This window comes from Lonchura striata, chromosome 7 (assembly GCF_046129695.1).
Source record: "Lonchura striata isolate bLonStr1 chromosome 7, bLonStr1.mat, whole genome shotgun sequence".
NCBI lineage: Eukaryota > Metazoa > Chordata > Aves > Passeriformes > Estrildidae > Lonchura > Lonchura striata.
Window position 1 is genome coordinate 33,959,853 of NC_134609.1, and position 11,888 is coordinate 33,971,740.

Genomic DNA, 11,888 nt, shown 5'->3' on the forward strand with positions numbered 1-11,888 from the left:
AAATTGTTGAGCTCCTCAGCTCTGTGATATTCAGATATTATTACAATATATGTTTGGGGGGTTTTCTCTCTGTTTCTTTTCTTTTTTTCTTTTTTTTTCTTTTTTTTTCTTTTTTTTTCTTTTTTTTTTTTTCTATTTTTTCTTTTTTTCGTTTTTTCTTTTTTTCTTTCTTTTTTTCTATTTCCTTTTCTTTAACTATGAAAAGAAACCAATAGGACAAATAAGGATCATTCTGAATAATCATCATGGGCTGATTGACTACTGAATGACTTACCTTTTAAAGAAAAAAGGTAAAAAGTGCATGTTACTAAAGTAGTTTACTTCCCTTGGAACCATATGATTGTATTTTCTTTCTTGCTAAATCCAAGCTGCAGAAAACTATCAGGATACAACCAAAGTTTCAGTCCTAACATGATAATGTTGTCACGTTCTGCTATGTCTTGTAAATGCAGAGTAGCAGCAGTGCTTCAGCAAATTTACACTGGAGTTACATTGAGTTAACTTAGAATTTGACTCAGATCTCATTAGATCAATGAATCAATGAGATGGTCAGCTTTTCTGACTTAAAATCTTGTCTAGCTGGGAGGCAGAAAATGGATACTCCCTACCTCAGAGATATAAATGAAGGAGACTCTCCAAGACACAGCTCGGCAATAAGATGCTTAGCTGGATAGGGAACTAGATTATACAGTGACACCATCATGTAAGTCTTACCAGCCATGTGGCCACATTTCATTTCTTTACAGAGGCAAGGATTTATCAGCAGATTTTCTTTTTGTGTAGCCCCACTGTCAATCATGATTTACCAGCACTTACATTTTACCTACATTTTCATAATCACAAAAACCACTGTGATCACTATATGTGGATAGTGTCTTAAAGTGTATGTTCATAGTGACATTAAGTGTATATTCAGCCTGTTGGCATTTCTTCTGTTTGCTGGGCTAAGCAGAATTGTTGCAAAGATTTAGAACTCTACTCACCTCCCCACATATTAACCAAAAAAACCAACCAACCAAACAAAAACCAAAACCAAACCAAAACAACAACAAAAAAACCCCCCCCAAAAAAACCCAGAAAAAAACCACCTAGGAACTGATTTTTCAGAGAAAAACATCACATTCCTTGTCATAAGCATACAATAATTTTTAAGAATACTAAAAAGACCACAACCATTCTTTGAGTGTTAAATCTAGAAGTTCTCCTGTGGCTTTCTGGTCATCTGCCAAACACTCTTTCATTTCAGGGATGTCTCATAGAGTGCAACAGACAATGGTCTAAACTTTGGGACTATGGAGTATATGTCAGATACACCATAGTACCCCAGGAGGAATTAATTCAATTTGCCTTCATCTGATTCTAATAACATTCATCTGTTAGTTGTGGCACTGAGTACCTGCAGCTTACATTTTTTAATTAACAACACTGTTATAGCTGCAACTAGGGGAATATCAAAAGTGTATTCACAATTATGTTGAACTTTATACCCTTTTTTAATTTTACAGAACACACTGTGCCACTCAATTTTTATAGTACATGAATTGTATTCTCTACATTTGCATCTTCACCGAGATATAAGCCACAGCACTAATATAAAACTTATACACTACATAATAATAGGGATATACTATATAAAGTTTAACAAGGGCAATTTCTGGATTCTGCACCTGGAATGGAGCAACCCTGGTTGTGTGTATAGACTAGAGAATGAGAAGCTGGAAAACTGCTCCATGGGAAGGGATATGAGGGTCCTGGTCAATGGTAAGTTGAATCTGAGTCAGCAGTGCCCTGGCAGCCAGCAAGTCCAGCTGTGCCCTAGGGGGCATCAGGCACAGCATCACCAGCCAGGCAAGGGAGGGGATTGTCCTGCTCTGCTCTGCACTGGGGAGGCCTCACCTTGAGTGCTGGAGGCAGATGTTATAAATAAAAAAATTACGTAATGGATCTACTGTTATACAATAATTACGTACATATTGCTAAAAGATTTTTCTTTTAGCTGTTAAATAGATAATCAATCAGTCTTAAATTCTCTGGGATTCTATTCACTTACTTCCTACTATCATAATTAACATTAAAATGAATGTATGCTGCATGCAGGTGTTATACAATTTGCTAAGTTTTGGGTACCACAATATAGAAAAGATACAAAACCATTAGAGAGTGCCCAAAGGAGAGCAACAAAGATGGTGAAAGGTGTAGAGGGGAAGCTGTATGAGGAGCTGCTGAGGTCATGTGGTCTGTTCAGGTTGGAGAAGAGCAGACTGAGGAGAGACCTCATCAAGTCTACAACTTCCTCACAAGGGGAAGAGGACAGGCAGACACTGATCTCTTCTGTGGTGACCAGTGACAGAACTCAAGGGAATGGCCTAAAGTTGTGTCAGGGAACATTTAGGCTGGATATTAGAAAAATGTTCTTCCTCCAAAGGGTGGCTGAGCAGTGGAACAGGCTCCTTGGAGAAGTGGTCACAGCACCAAGCTGGACAGAGTTCAGGAAGCATTTGGACAATGCTCTCAGGCACATGGTGTGATTCCTGGGGTGTTCTGCAAAGAAAGAGCCAGGAACTGGACTTGATCCTGATGAGTCCCTTCCAACTCAGCATATTCTGTGATTCTATGAATTTTACCAAAACAAGATATACAAAATAAAGCTGAAGTTTTAGATATGCCACAATACAGACTTAGTTGATCTCTACTCTGAAAAAAAGCAGTATTGTAAAACTATTTTGAATATGACATAAAAGAATAACTTCATTCCAAAACTCCTGTTTTTCCTCAGAAGACTATCTCTTCTGAAGTAATCATTCTTCCTCCTTTTAAGTCTGTTCTTCAATTACTCAACCTCAAATTCTGCAGCAAAGAATATCTTTGGGCAAAGTCAGAACAAATCAGGAGGAGCGTAGAATAACACTCTCTTATAGAGGAAAAAAAGAATTTTCCTTTGTTATGTAACTGAAATAAGAATCTCAATGATAAAATGTAATGTGTATTCATAATAAACAATTTCTTATTATTGAAAATGGTAAGATTTTACTTAAAATATAATCAACTATGGGTGATTATTTCTCAGGAGCAAATACTACTGCTTGCATATTTTATGTATAAATATCTGTTACCATGGATTCTGAATATTGTTTTAGATTTTTTTTATCTTTCATTAATAAAGAACAAAGTTCTAAAAGCTGTTGCTTTAAAATGAATCATGCAATACAACTGCAGGCAAAACATTCCATTATGATACTCCAATAAAAAAACAGCAAGAGTTTGTTTCTTACCCAGAACAACAAGGAAACAATAATGTTTGTTAAGACAAGAAGGTAAGAAAAATTACCAAGCAGTCTGGGAATTAAACTAGTGAAAAAAAAAATAGTGATTGAGGTCAGGAAGTCATAGGTCAGGAAATTATCTTAGTGGTATCATAAACATACACTGTCTGCCTTTCAACTGCTCTAATTCAACTACATCCATGGAAATGCTGTGTGGATTCTTCATCAAATACATCACTGCCAGAAAATGAGTTTCTGACTCTGCAGTTGTGGAGCAGTCATGTTTACTGAGGCTTTAGGTTGGTTACACTAAAATACAGAAGCTCACCTGTAACTGGGATTAGTGAGAAGAACTGCACTTCAGCTGGGCTCTGGAACCATTAGCAATCCCATCTGAAGTCACAGGTGCCTTGAGTCACTGACACTTTGTGAAGAACAACTGGAGTTTGGAGCTGAGAAGTCCCAAGAAAATTGTTCTGATACCAAATCCCAGAAGTCCTTAAAAAACTTGCATTGAGATATGGCCCTTCTAAGACACCTGCTTATATTTAAATATACTACACCTTAAGGGACAAATGACATCGCTTAATGGTTAACTGAAGTGGTGACCCCCTTAAAAAAAGACTTTTGTAATTTTGTATTGAATGTGGAGGCAGTCTAGTTCCACCAGAGGGACTCCTGGTGGAAGAACTTGGCATATCCAAAATTACACAGAAAACGTGTAGCAGAGAAAGAAATTGAGACAAAGATACCAAAATAGTTACTTAGCGCCGACAAAATTTTCCTCTCTAAAAGGGTATGCTACTTTTCTGGGAAGGAAAAAACATTATTTTGCACCTTTCCCACATACATTTCTTCAAAGGCATTAAGAAAGGGAATAAACATGAAAATGTGTGCTTCAATACAACTTCATCTACTTAACAAATCAAAATTGCCTAATTTGTGTCTACTGTGTAAACACTAGAGTTTTTAAATATTGAAACCTTGGGATGTTAATTTAAATTCTATAATACTCAAAATTAAAATGCCACTTCAGCTTTTCCATGTTCTGAAAAAAAAAGTATTGTGAAAAAATTCATTACAGAACATATGGTAAATACATCCTAGATATAGTCCTTCATGTTGTTTCATTAGAAAATATTAATCTTCTTAACTCTCTTCTGGTATGCTGTCCTTCTTCCTATCAATGAGCTTAAGACAGATGCAAGCATTAATGGGACAATTTTAAGAATTCAAGGGACACTAAGAAAGGAACAGATTAATACAATTATATTTCTCTGTCATAAGTGCATAATTTAAGGAAATATTAGTGTTTCTGTTGCAGTTTACAATCTATGAAAAGAGAAAACTAGCTGTCTCTTCTTCTGGTCAACAGTACTCAACAAAGTCTGAGTCAGCACTTGTACTTCTCATACTCATTTATAGTCTTACTCTACTTTAAAAGAACCCCAAAAACAAACAAAAAATTCCTGTTCTCTTTATCTCAATTTCTTTTATGCAGAAAGAAATTCAGTAACAGTCAAATCCTACATGTTTGAAAGAGAATCATAGGTTCATAAAAGAAAAGAATATGCTGTGTCGGAATGTACTGTTCAGGATCATCAGGTCCAACTCCTGATCCTATGCAGAACCCCATAATAATCCCACCATGCTCCTGAGAGTATTTTCCAAACACTTCTTGAACTCTGTCAGGCTTGGTGTTGTGATGATTTCCCTGGAGACCCTCTTCCAGTGTTCATCAACCCCAGAGGGGTGAGGAACTTTTTTCTGTTAGCCAACCTAAACCTCCCCAAAATCAGCTTCATGCTGTTTTGTCAAGTCCTATCATGGGTCACAAGGGTGAAGAGATCAGTGTCTGCCCCTCCGATTCCTTTTGTGAGGATGTCAAAGACCACAATAAGGTCTCTCAGTGTCCTCGTCTCCAGGCTGAACCTCAACTGACCTCAGCCATTCCCCATGGAGATTCCGCTGTAGACCCTTCATCCTTTTTTCCCTCCCTTGGAAATCCCCTAATAGCCTAATGTCTTTCTTATATTGTGGCATTCAAACCTACCCCCAGCACTCGAGGTGAGGCTGCCCCAGTGCAGAGCAGAGCAGGAAAATCCCCTCCCTTGTCTGGCTGGTGATTGATGTTGTTGAGCCAGGGACGGGTGAAATGACTTGGACGATTACAGAAGGCAAACGAATGTTTTTTCAAAAGCACTTCCCTCTTTTATAGAGAACATTGTGAACATTAATTACATTGGTCTTAAAGTAAAAACATTTCACCAGATTGGTACACTGGACTTAGGTCAGTGTGGTAGAACATATCTATAAAAAATATGAATGGAAAGCAAGATAATAGATTGTTTACATTCCTCCTGGACGTTTTCCCAGGCTTAGCCTGGCAGAAATCCTTCTCTTTTTCCCTCTGACTGAACTGAGAATATCCACAGGTGATGCTGTGCCTGATGCCCCAACAAGACAGGGTTGGCCATCCTGGCTGCCAGGGCTATTACATATAACTGATAATTATATTTGAAGTAATTTTCAAATGAAATTAAATGAAATGGAGTCTAATAATCTAAGTACAAAATAGTAAAGGCACTTATTTGGCTGACATTAAACATATGTCTATGGGACAGTCATGCTTTAAAAAGTGATAAATTTCTATGTCTGATAATTTTGGGTTAATTTAGTTTTTATAGTTTTACTGTAGACTAAATATTTTCAGAAAAATATAAATCAAAAGGTGAACTAGATTACCATTATGATATACTCAATGTTCTGCAAAATTCATGGTTGAGTGTTCCATTGATTTAAAATTTCATGAGTTAAAAGAAAAAAAAATAAATTCACAGAAGAGAGTCCATGGACAGAAAAGCCTTTCTTTATCTTCTGACTTAGATTTCAACTAAATAATTCTAAATCCTCTGTATTTGAGATTAACTTAAAGAGGGATTATTTTATATAATGTTGCCATTTGCTTAATCTACAGCTTTAAATATGATCTTGGTTTCTATTTTCCTTGGTTTCTATTCCATGAGTCAGAAAGATCACATTTTTTCCTAATGCTGGTGTCAGTCCAGAACAGCTTTAACTTATCCCTGACTGTATTGAAGAGATCGTACTCATGATTCTGTGAGCTGAAACAGAAAGGCAAGCTCATGGGAAAAGCTGCTTGCTATATTCAAAAATTATATGGCTGCTGTTGGAAAAAAAAAAAAAAAAAAAAAAAAAAAAAAAAAAAAGAGTCCAAAAATTATGTTAAAAGGATTCGTGGGTGCTTCTGTCAACCTATGATAGCTACCATGGCTCCTAGTAACCCATTTGCTGAGGCAGCTATTCATGTTTTTGGCATACATCTCTTCATCTGAAGCCTTCTGGCACCACTGTTTCCTATCCTCATGCTCAAAGAGGTGGTAGAAATGGTTTAGAATAGGAAGGATTCATCTATAAAGGAAGGTATTTAAGAAATTCAGTGGGGTAGCACAGAAATCATGAGAAGCTGCAGACATTTAAAAACTGGCAAGAAGAACAAAAAGAGAACAGCACTGTTGGGGAAAGACTGATATGACATTGATCTTGACCTCGAGAGCTTGCCAGATTCCCAGGTCCATTAGAACTGCAGTACCTCTCTATGGCGTAGAGTATACCAGCCAACATAGATGCTGTGGAGAGGGAATACACTGCCAGTATACCTAAAGCCTTGATGTCTTTCTACTGCTGCTTCATGTGCCTGATGTGAGCTCACTGATTTTGTACTGAAGAAACTGTGACTGTTATATGATTTCAAACTAAACAGAAGCATCTAAATCCAATATTTTCTGTGGCAGGATAGATCAATTATTCAAAAGCAGTGACTGTTGCTGCTTGAGAAAAAGATTGCAGATGGCTCACAGTCAAGATGGAAGGATACACTGATGGAGATGTGAAGCAGCAATGTAATCCTGACTTTTTTTCTAATCCCTAGTAGCATAATAAATGTGTTTAAAAAAAGATCAAGAGACAGTAATACACAAACCAGTAACTTAGCAAACTGTATAACACCTGCATGCAGCATACATTCATTTTAATGTTAATTATGATAGTAGGAAGTAAGTGAATAGAATCCCAGAGAATTTAAGACTGATTATCTATTTAATAGCTAAAAGAAAAATCTTTTAGCAATATATACATAATTATTGTGTAACAGTAGATCCATTACATTATTTTTTTATTCATAACAACTGCCTCCAGCACTCAAGGTGAGGCCTCCCCAGTGCAGAGCAGAGCAGGACAATCCCCTCCCTTGCCTGGCTGGTGATGCTGTGCCTGATGCCCCCTAGGGCACAGCTGGACTTGCTGGCTGCCAGGGCACTGCTGACTCAGATTCAACTTGCCATTGACCAGGACCTCCAGGTCCCTTTCTGCAGCACTCACCACCCTCTGCTTTAGCCATCAGTCCATACATTTATGGTTTCCTATTCCAGCTGTGGAATCTAGCACTTACTCTTGCTAAACTTCTTGTGGTTGATGGATGCTGAGACTTCTAATTTATTGAGTCTCTGCAGGACCTCTCTGACTTTAAGGGAATCAACAGCTCCTCTCAATTTATTATTTTCAGCAAATTTTTCCTGGTATTCCTTTGAGTTTTGCATCCCATTAATTTTTGAAGATGTTAAAGAGCACAGGGCGTAAAATGAAGCCCTGAGAAGTCCCACTGATGGCTCCCTGCCAGACCAAGTAGAACCCTATTCTCTACAACCCTTTGTGTTTCACCCATGAGCCAGTTGCACACTCACTGTATGATGTGTTTTTACAGCTGTTTGCTGGACATTTCTCTAGAAGGATCCTGTGAGAGACAATATCAAAAACTGTGGTGGAATCAAAAAATACTACTTTTCTTTTTTTTTTTACTCAAAAAAGATCTTTCCTCTTTCTATCTATCCACAGAGGTAGCAATCATCCAGTTATGGTCTTTGAGAAAGCTCAGTACAATTGGCAATTTCCCAATTAGGCAACTCTTTTTAGACATGAAACTTCTTTTGAAAGAGATAGGAGCCAAAAAGTGTACCTAATGAGCACTTAATAAGACGATAACCAGAAAGGAGAGTTAGTCAATACAAGTTGCAAGTTAGCATATCTGTAGAAGATTTTTATCAGAATTTCCATCCCTAGTAGTGACAAAGGTGACATTTTTCACATCTTATCTAATTAGGGTTGATCTCTATGGGGTTTTCTGGTGTTTCATGAAGTGCACTCACTGTTACCACAAGCTCCTTTCACAATGTGCAGCTTGACATTACCAGCACCCTGAAGAGCCATGCTTTAAAAAATAATAATGAAAAGTATTAATTAATGTATATGTTACTATATATATTTATAATTTTTATTTTCATCCTCTACATGATAATCCTTAAAAGGATAATGCAGAAATTGTGGGTTCTAGGATACTATAATGAAAGTTCAGATAATAAGAGAGTTTAACTTAGTCCAAATCATTGTTCCTCTGCTTTTCTTTTGGATGACAGGGTTCTCTGTGACACGCCATAAACTATGAAGTAACATCCATTTCTTCTTCTTCTTTCTTTGAATTAAAATGAAAACAGAGTAATGACATATTTTGTGTCTGAACTACACTGGGAAAGGAAAGTAGAAGAGATGAAGTTGGTCTATCCTAAATACGGAAAAAAGTCTAAGAAATAACAGACACAGCAGGTTTGTCTCTTCAAAGCAGTCACAGTAACATGGGCAGAAGCTTTGTTGAGTTTGCCTACAAGAACAACAGAGGTAGGAGTATTTCACTATCTGTGCATTTTTCCTTTTCTCTATAAGATTGGAATCAATGTCATCTTTAAAACAAAATCAGTTCTCTTTATCAGATGTGATGATATTATCACAGACATAGAATGAAATGCTGGGAACATCTGGGCACATTGAAACAAAGGCCAAAGGCTGTGATATTTCAAGGAATTCCTCGGAGACAGATTACAAGGAAACTTTAGGAAACTCACTGTCTGAGGTGTTTTGCAAATTCTGCTGATCTTCATGTTAGAATGTAGAATGACCTAGGTCCTCTAGAAAAAAAAAAGGAATTTTAAATTTTTTAGGAGAACTGGCAGATTTCACTCCCAGGTGGTAAGTACTGTACAGTACAGATGAAAGCATGCTATTAAAGACAACTCTTAGAGATTTCATTTTCTTAAAACTTCAGTAGAGGACTGAAAAAAATAGTGTTTTAGCTCACTGAAAAAATATTTATTTTGTTCATCAAGGGCATGTGTCCTGGGTAACCCAAAAAAATGTATATGGTATTCTATATGTTTCCTATGCTGACCTGCCCAAGATATCACTGTCTCTCTCAGACCCAGGGGCTGGAAGCAGAACTGGGATGTGTTACCCCAGGTTCACGGGGTAACCACATCCTGGTTGGCCCAGGATGGCTTTAAAAGAGAGGGAAGAGACACCCAGAGGGATTGTCTGCTCTCCCCAGGGCTTCAGAGTGGAGGCTGCATTACGTGCATGAATCCTGCATTAAAATAATATCAAAAGATCCCACCTTTCCACTTAGAATCATTGTCAAAAATATAAATTTTTGTAAATATGGTTAATCTTTATCTTAGGATGTGCTTTCTAAACACAATGGGAGTTCACATTGCTTCAGAATAACCAACAGTTGCTCAGTTCATTTCTATGCTTCAATGTCAGTTAGCCTCTACTCATCATTGTTCTTTAGAAAGTGAAATCATTGCAACAGCCTTAGGAGGACAAATTAAAAGCAAGGGCTGATTTTTAATTGGTTTTTGTTAATCATAATATAATTAACTATAAAATGATTCAATGAAGATCAAAGATAAAAATAGTAATGATTAACAGTTCTGGTACTGACAGGAGAAACTGAAATTTTTCATTTATTTCTTTTTGATAGCAGTATCTGCCTTCTTTTGCTTATAACTCACATGAGATATCAGCTTGAAAGAACTATGTAAAATCTCATTCTGTAAAGTGGGCTTTCCTTAGCTTGTTTTAAATTTCCAAAAGTTTTGAAAAAAAAAAAAAAAAGGTTTCGAAAAGTAATCTAGAACTATTTGTAGTAATACAAAATCAGAGCTGCAAATCCCTTAAACAATATTGTGTCAGCATGGGTTTTCACATCACAATTTTGCTGTACTTTGATTTGTTCAGCACAGAGATAGCTTAATATCCTTTAATATTTTTCCTACTGCACCCTGACATTGCTATTAACATCTCTATTTGTCTGTTCTATTTATATTCAGGAAGGTAGAGCAACTCAAATTAACTCTTCTTGTCTTTAATTTATATTGTTTAAATATTAATCACTTGGTAAGAAAATCACATTTACTTGTGTTTAGATGATAGAGTTTTCCTCCTTGAAGCTTCATTATTCCCATACATATTAATAGCACTTCTGGTTTTACTCCTTTTTATCATGCAAAAGAAATAAAAAGAGGAAGTAGTTATGCCCACATTACACTTGGATATCAGCTTTGTTTCATACAAAAACTTTCAGGTGGATCCAGTCACACTAGCTAACTTGTCTGTTGGAATATGCTAAAAAAAAGCTAAAGAACTTGGAAAATAAGCACCCCATGGAGTGTTAGTAATTCTCACAGCCTTATAAATATTGTTAATTACAAAAGTGTTCAGTAAATGCATCTCTTGTACAAAACATACCATTGGGGAGGTTTTCCCCATTAAACAAAAAAAAAAAAAATCCTACAGAGATTATTCTACCTTGCTGTGAAATCAAAAAATTTCACTGAATAGCTCATTGCTTCCTTCAGGGAAAAAAATATTGTAGAAATGTGTCAGGCACAGCTGGGTATTGGATTATAAAGAAAATTTAAAGACTGAAATTATAGCTACATCTGTCTTTCAAAGTGAAAATGAAACTACAGATTTTCATAAAGAAATTTAATTGGTCCAATCTATGATTGGATATCAATGACAGAAGTTATACCAGGTAACATTTTGATCACCTACAGCCCCTTTCCAGCTTTTATGATGTACCCATGGAAACTTTTGTACTTGTATGGTAAAACTAGACCTAGGACACCAAAGAGGGGTCTCAACAGGGAAAATCTGGGCTGGAGGTGTTTTTGCAGCTGTGATAGAAGGCGACTGAACCAGTTTACATGGATTTTCAAAGCAAGTGGTGTTCAGTATTTGATTCTGTACCAAATGCCAATGCTCAGGTGCTGGCACTGGGGCTGTGCTGGGGCTGCCAGGCTGGCCCCAGGCGGTGCAGTGGCTGCAGCGGCCCCAAGCGCAGGGCACGGCTGAGCCCCTCAGCCCTGGGGAAAGCCTGGGCAAGGCAGGGCAAAACACTGCCCGGCAGCCAGGGCTGAGTGAGGGGAAGCGAGCGAGAAACAGCCCTATTAGCCCTGGGGGGACACTGGGAGCAGGGACAGAGATGTCCCGGGCAGACTTGTTTCTGGGAGAGAAACTGCTGCTTTTGGAAATATGTTAATCTTCTAATGGTCCGTAATAATCTAATCTAGTCTTTGAACCTTCTCAAATTAATAACAAGGAAGTTCTAGGCATGTGTAAGATATATGCAATTTCTGCAAGATACCATCAAACTCCTGAAGTAGAGTTTTTAAAGGGTGCTGATACAGCAAACATAACCCTTGGGAAGACCTA

General features: G+C 37.2%; 1 long non-coding RNA gene across 1 annotated transcript in view; it reads left to right on the plus strand.

Annotated features, from left to right (window-relative positions):
• LOC144246626 (uncharacterized) overlaps positions 1-11,888 on the plus strand; it is a 129,437-nt gene that overhangs the window by 84,424 nt on the left and 33,125 nt on the right. The gene's annotated exons all lie outside the window — the stretch shown is intronic.